This window comes from Chiloscyllium plagiosum, unplaced genomic scaffold, assembly GCF_037043375.1.
Source record: "Chiloscyllium plagiosum isolate Xiang-an unplaced genomic scaffold, Cpla_swu_hap1 HiC_scaffold_36, whole genome shotgun sequence".
Lineage (NCBI taxonomy): Eukaryota > Metazoa > Chordata > Chondrichthyes > Orectolobiformes > Hemiscylliidae > Chiloscyllium > Chiloscyllium plagiosum.
The window spans coordinates 38765364-38771363 of record NW_028270174.1 but is presented as its reverse complement, the minus strand read 5'-3'; the positions used below and the strand labels follow the sequence as shown (position 1 = coordinate 38771363).

At 42.5% G+C, this 6000-nt stretch overlaps 1 long non-coding RNA gene across 1 annotated transcript in view; it reads left to right on the top strand.

Annotated features, from left to right (window-relative positions):
* Positions 1–1752: 1752 nt before the first annotated feature.
* The window catches only part of LOC148139929 (uncharacterized), an 88478-nt gene continuing 84230 nt past the window's right edge, over positions 1753–6000 (top strand). Inside the window, exon 1 of the long non-coding RNA XR_015753342.1 lies at positions 1753–1893. This is a non-coding gene — a long non-coding RNA (uncharacterized LOC148139929). The remainder of the gene's footprint in view (positions 1894–6000) is intronic.

Genomic DNA, 6000 nt, shown 5'->3' with positions numbered 1-6000 from the left:
CCTGGACCTCACCCGTGGTGAAGGATGGTGCAAAAGTATCAGCCAGGACCCCTGCAGTTTCTTCGCTAGCCTCTTGCAGTGTTCTTGGATATATCTGGTCAGGACCAGGAGATTTATCCAACTTCATACATTCTAATACATATAACACTTCCTCTTCTGTGATAAGGACTGCCCCCAAGATATGACCACTAACTTCCCCAAGTTCCCAAGTCTTCATGTCTTTCTCCACGGTTAACACAGAGGAGAAATATTCATTGAGTACCTCGCCCATCTCCTGTGGTTCTACATGTACATGTCCACTTTGGTTCTGGAGGGTTTATATTGTCCCTCTAGCTATTCTTTTACCTTAAAATACTTAAAGAACCTCTTTGGATTTACCCTAATCTTCTCAGCCATGGCTATCTTGTGCCACTTTTCACCGTCCTAATTTCCTTCTTCAGTAAACCCCTGTATTTCTTGTACACCTTCAGGGATTCCCTTGATCCCAGCTGCCTGTGCCTGAGCCATACCTCCTTTTTTCTGGTCTTCTTGTCATCCAGGGTTCCCTATTCCTGCCAACCTTGCCTTTCACCCTCGCAGGAACATAGAGACCTTGAACTCCAGCTATCTCACTTTTAAAGGTCTCCCACTTGCTGGAGGTCCCTTTGCCTGCAAACAAACTACTCCAATCAACCCATGCAAGCTCATGTCTAATTCCATCAAAATTCACCTTTCCTCACTTTAGAACTTGACCTTGTGGACCAGTTTTGTGCCTCTCCGTAGCAATTCTAAAATTTGTATTCTGAAACTGATTATTGGCCATATTGATAGCTGGTAAACCATTTTCTCACACATGTATTATGACCAGTGGATGAATGTGTCTGTAGAAAGAGAAAGCGGCACAGTGGCTCAGTGGTTAGCACTGCTGCCTCACAATACCAGGGCCCCAGGTTCAATTCCAACCTTGGGCGACTCTCTGTGTGGAGTTTGCACATTCTCCCCGTGTCTGCGTGGGTTTCCTCCGGGTGCTCCGCTTTCCTCCCACAGTCCAAAAGATGTGCAGGCCAGGTGAATTGGCCATGTTAAATTGCCTATAGTGTTAGGTGCATTAGTCAGAGGGAAATGGGTCTGGGTGGGTTTCGTCTTTGGAGGGTTGGTGTGGACTTGTTGGGCCGAAGGGCCAGTTTCCACACTGTAGGTAATCTAAAGCACTCATCCCACCTCCATTGTCACACTCCACAACACGTATATTGGCACAGTGCCATCTAGCACAATATGGAAATAAATAGTCAGAAATATTAGACAAGGACAGTTTCCATGTTAACTTGGTTTAAGTTTAAACAAAGCTACATTGCCATTTGAGGTGTTCCTAAAAATATTGGTGTTCCGAAAAACATTGGTGTGTAACAATGTGAAGGACATTGTGGTAGTTAGCAGCCTGGATTGGGATAGGGATAAAGTGAAAATAACAGTAACTTCAGAAAAGGTAGCAGCTAGTTGATAAAAGAGGTGAGTATGAATGAGATGGACATGCCATGAATAGATCTATCACCCAAAATGTTTAGTTTCTCTTTGAGTTAGTCCATAATAAAGATTTGCCTACTCCATAAATAAAACATTTTGTCCCAGAAGGTGATTGCAACTCCTACTCTGTTGCATTTAAAAGGTTGCACTATGAACTGCTATCTGATAGAATTTGCAACAGGAAGTGCTGTCTCTAGACACAGGGCCTCATTTATTCTTTGGCTGTCTGTTTTCTGTGTGTTTGTTTGTCTGACAGTCTAATGACAGCTCATTGGCGCCAGTTTCCTTCCATTTTTAGCTTGAATCAGCTGTAGGATCCTAAGACTCCATAGAAGAGCATCAATCATGAAGTCAGAACAAACACTGGGAGAAAGAGAAAGAGAATTGGAGGTACTGTGGACGTGTAACTGTTCTGTCGCGTTGTTGTTTTGATGACCCCTGTGAGTAACTGGATATTTGAACATGCAGATAACAGCCTGCACTGATAGAGCAAAAGCAGGTAATATTATGGATAGCTGAAAGCCTCAGTGCAGGAGAAACAAGTATTAGAAGCTCATTGTTAAACTCTCTCTAGCCTTATCAAGATGGTGATTCACACCCTGTTGAAAGTGCACCATTAAACCTGGATTTGTTACAGAGCAGCAGTGATTCATAATTAAACAAAAATCCAGAATAATCAGTACAGAAGTTATTTATTCCGGTGTTAAATTCGTTTACACGGCCCATTACAGCTGAATCACTTTCACATTCCTTCTACGTTCGAGATTGTTTACATGATAAGTGCAGAAACTGATGGAACAAATGGAGTTGTGCATATGTAAAGGGGATAGAGGGGAGATTCCAAGAGCAATTACAGCAAGTGCTAATTTTTGAGGTCTGCTGCCCATGATATTCTGATCCTCTTAGTTTTGTTGAGTACCTTGCTGCATACAAGGTGTTAGTTTTTCAGATTATTACATTTTGCTACGTTGAAAGCAGATGTTGGTAGAATCCTTGGGCTATAGTTTTCCCTTTTTGTAGACTATTTCACAGAGCCTGCTGGGAGTGACATGCAAGTGTGACAAAATAGAGGAATTTTAATCACAACATCTGTTGCCATAGGATATCCGGATTAGAAAGAGCTTCATTTTCTCCTGGATGCAAAGAAATGCCAAAATGACAGAAGAAGTTTAAAAAATGACCATAACTTTCCATAAATCTTTGGAAACTGGTATTGTGCCAGAAGTCTGGAGACTGGGTACGTTTTGGAAAGGGAAAGATACAAGTCCAGAAATTGTAGCCATTTTATTGAACTATCTTCATTCCTTCATTCATTACCCTCATAACACCACAGAAGTGGTGCATGGTGGCACAGTGGTTAGCACTGCTGCCTCACAGCGCAAGAGACCGGGTTCAATTCCCACCTCAGGCTACTGACTGTGTGGAGTTTGCACATTCTCCTCGTGTCTGCATGGGTTTCCTCCAGGTGCTTGGTTTCCTTCCACAGTCCAAAAATGTGCAGGCTAGGTGAATTGGCCATGCTAAAAAAAAATTGCCCATAGTGTTAGGTGAAGGGGTAAATGTAGGGGAATGGGTCTGGCTGGGTTGTGCTTCGGTGAGTCGGTGTGGACTTGTTGGGCCGAAGGGCCTGTTTCCACACTGTAAATAATCTAACTCTAAAGTCTGAATTAAAATTGCCATCAGACAATGGGGGACTGGAGACCCGACTGAAGTAGATGTCTGGTGGCGAAACCTGCAGACTTACCTTGCAATTATTCTGCTCTGTAAACCACAGTAAGCATCACATGCACTAAAGAGAATCTGAGGAACATTGAGAGAACTCCAAACAGTTCAACACTAGCCTTAGGGTTTGGTTATTCACTGACAGAGAGGTCGCTGGATCTAAAGCGGATGCTTTGACCACATCACTTCAGGCTTTATGAGAGATTAATGGAAAATATCTTCTGAGGGGTAACATGGGGTAATCATCTCTAATCATTAGAAGTTTCACTACACACGAGGCCATTTAAAAAAACAAATAAAGCACAAGGTTTTATTTCAAGAGGGGATACTGGGGAAAAGTAGGAAAATTATGGCAAGCTCATATTGAACCTTGATTCGACCACATTTCAAGTAGTGTGCACAGTTCTGATTGCTAAATTATAGAACGAGTGTAAAGGCAATGTTGATGATGTAGAGTGGGTTTAAAATATCGTCCTAGAGATAAGTGGGTATAGGTACAGGCTATACTTATTCTCTCTTGGGAAGACAGGATCACAGAGTGACCAAATAGAGTGTGTTAAAATTATGTTAGAATTTTGATAGAATGGATATGGAAATAATGTTTCCACATGTGGGGAACAGCATGCCTGGAGCCCATTAATATAAAATATTCAACAAGAAATCCGATTGAGAATTCAGAATACATTTCTTCATCCAAAGATGTGGAACATAATTTCATCGAGAATAAATGAAGTGAAAAGTTGCATGATTCACAGAGATACTGCACTGGAAATGAAGCCCACTGTGCCTGGAGTTATCACTAATGTGAAAAGAATTCATGAAACTATCCAAAGTCCCCAATTTACTTGACCGATGAACTCAAATTTAAAGAAAATGCTCACCAGTTTCTGTGTTTAACAATTATATAACTGTTTATCATGAACAAATTGTCTTTAACTAACTGCAATAAGGAAATATGAACTGGTAATTTATAATTCTATGACTTAAACACTACCTGTTTTAAATTCTCAATTCCGCTTCCCCCACACAAACAAACATACAAAGACAGATAAGGCATGGTTATTAAGGTTAGAAAAGGAAAAAGATCAGAGAACCACAGTTCAATAGCATTGATCTAGACCACAAGATTTAATGAGTAATTTTCAATATCTTCCTTTCAATTCTTTCTACATCTTTGGCATGGATACAAGGTTGTTTGCACCTGATTCTCTTTACTATTCACTTTATTAGTTATTTCACTGTCTTTTCAGGTGCTTTATTCCCCATTTAATGGATATTTGCAGAGGAATGTGAGTGGAAGACAGCTAGCTGTTACTGGAGACTTCCTGACATATCCACAGAGAGCGCAATAGAAAGAGATGGAAATGCAGAGTGAGGGGGAGAAAGAGACACAGAGAGAGAGAGAGAGAGACAGAAAGATGAAGAAGGAGAGAGATTTTTATGATGCTTTCTCTTTGCAGGTTACGTGGTTCTCAACAGCAATAGCTCCCCACAAGCCAAGGACACCTGGTCAGAAGCCAATTAAAACATTATTGTCAAGTAACTGTGCCTTAGTTCACAACCCATCAGCTCTGTGGCATCTGCTTTTGTTATCACCATTCCAAAAAAATACACAACATTGTGCACAACATGTGCTCCAATAAATGTGAAACCTGAATTGTCCAAAGGCTTCTGAAGCCTAGATTGGAGATCCGCATGGGAACCTCGCATATCCTCAGTGTATTGAAGATTCTGCTGGGCAATTCCCTTATGTCTCTGAAAGTATCCCTTCAAACAAAGTGCTTGTTTATGTAAACATTACTAGGAAAAGTTGAACTATTAAATACCTTGTCTTGAGTAGCTATTCAACTGACCCCAACTTTGATCATACATCTTCAACCACACCTGTCCCAGACCCGTTACACTCCTAAGACTCTGACCCGACACCTTTCTCTCTTTCCTTGGGACTAAACAACCTGTTCCTGAAGTCAGAGCCAACACTAGTGCCTCACACCCAACCCCTCACACCCCGTCACTCTGGAGCAGGCATCTCCTGTCACTCCTTGGCACCTGACACCCCACTTTACTGCTGTCAGCTCCGATGATATCCCTTGTTCCACTCCTCTTGCACCCAACACTGCATGCCCACCCCAGACCAGGCTCAACCCCCATCATGACTAGACACAACCTTCCTTCCACTCCATCAGATCTGACATACTTTAAACACTCCAATACTTACAATGGCCTCTTTTTTGCCTTGTGCCCTGGCACTATATTCACCTGACAACTACTATTCTATTACCCTACCCCGGCACCTTATTCTCTGCCTACATGGAACCATACTCACTGAGCACACCTCTTACCTCCTGCCCAGCTGGTACCCTGCACCTCCCCAATGCCCTACCTCTCCTGGTACTGTATCCTTTAGTCATCCTACCTGCCTGGCACACTAAATAGCTGGCACCCAATTTACCTGGCACTCTGTCCCACCTGGCATATTATCTACCTGGTGCCCTATCTGCACCGACCTGGCACCCTATTTTACTGGCACTTTGTTCCTTACCCAACTGGCACCACAGCCTCCTGACAGCCTAACCTCATACTTAGCTTGCACCCTTACCCTTTCATAAGAGCTGGCAAAGTCGCTGTTGGTGATGCTGCACCTTAAACTGCCGGAGTAAGGGAAATGCCTGCTGTGAAAAGGGGTTTGATGAGAATGTGTACTGAGGAAACTATCAGAATGAAGGTACCGCTCCACATTTCTGAAGGAATGATTGAAATTTCCTGTCAGGAATG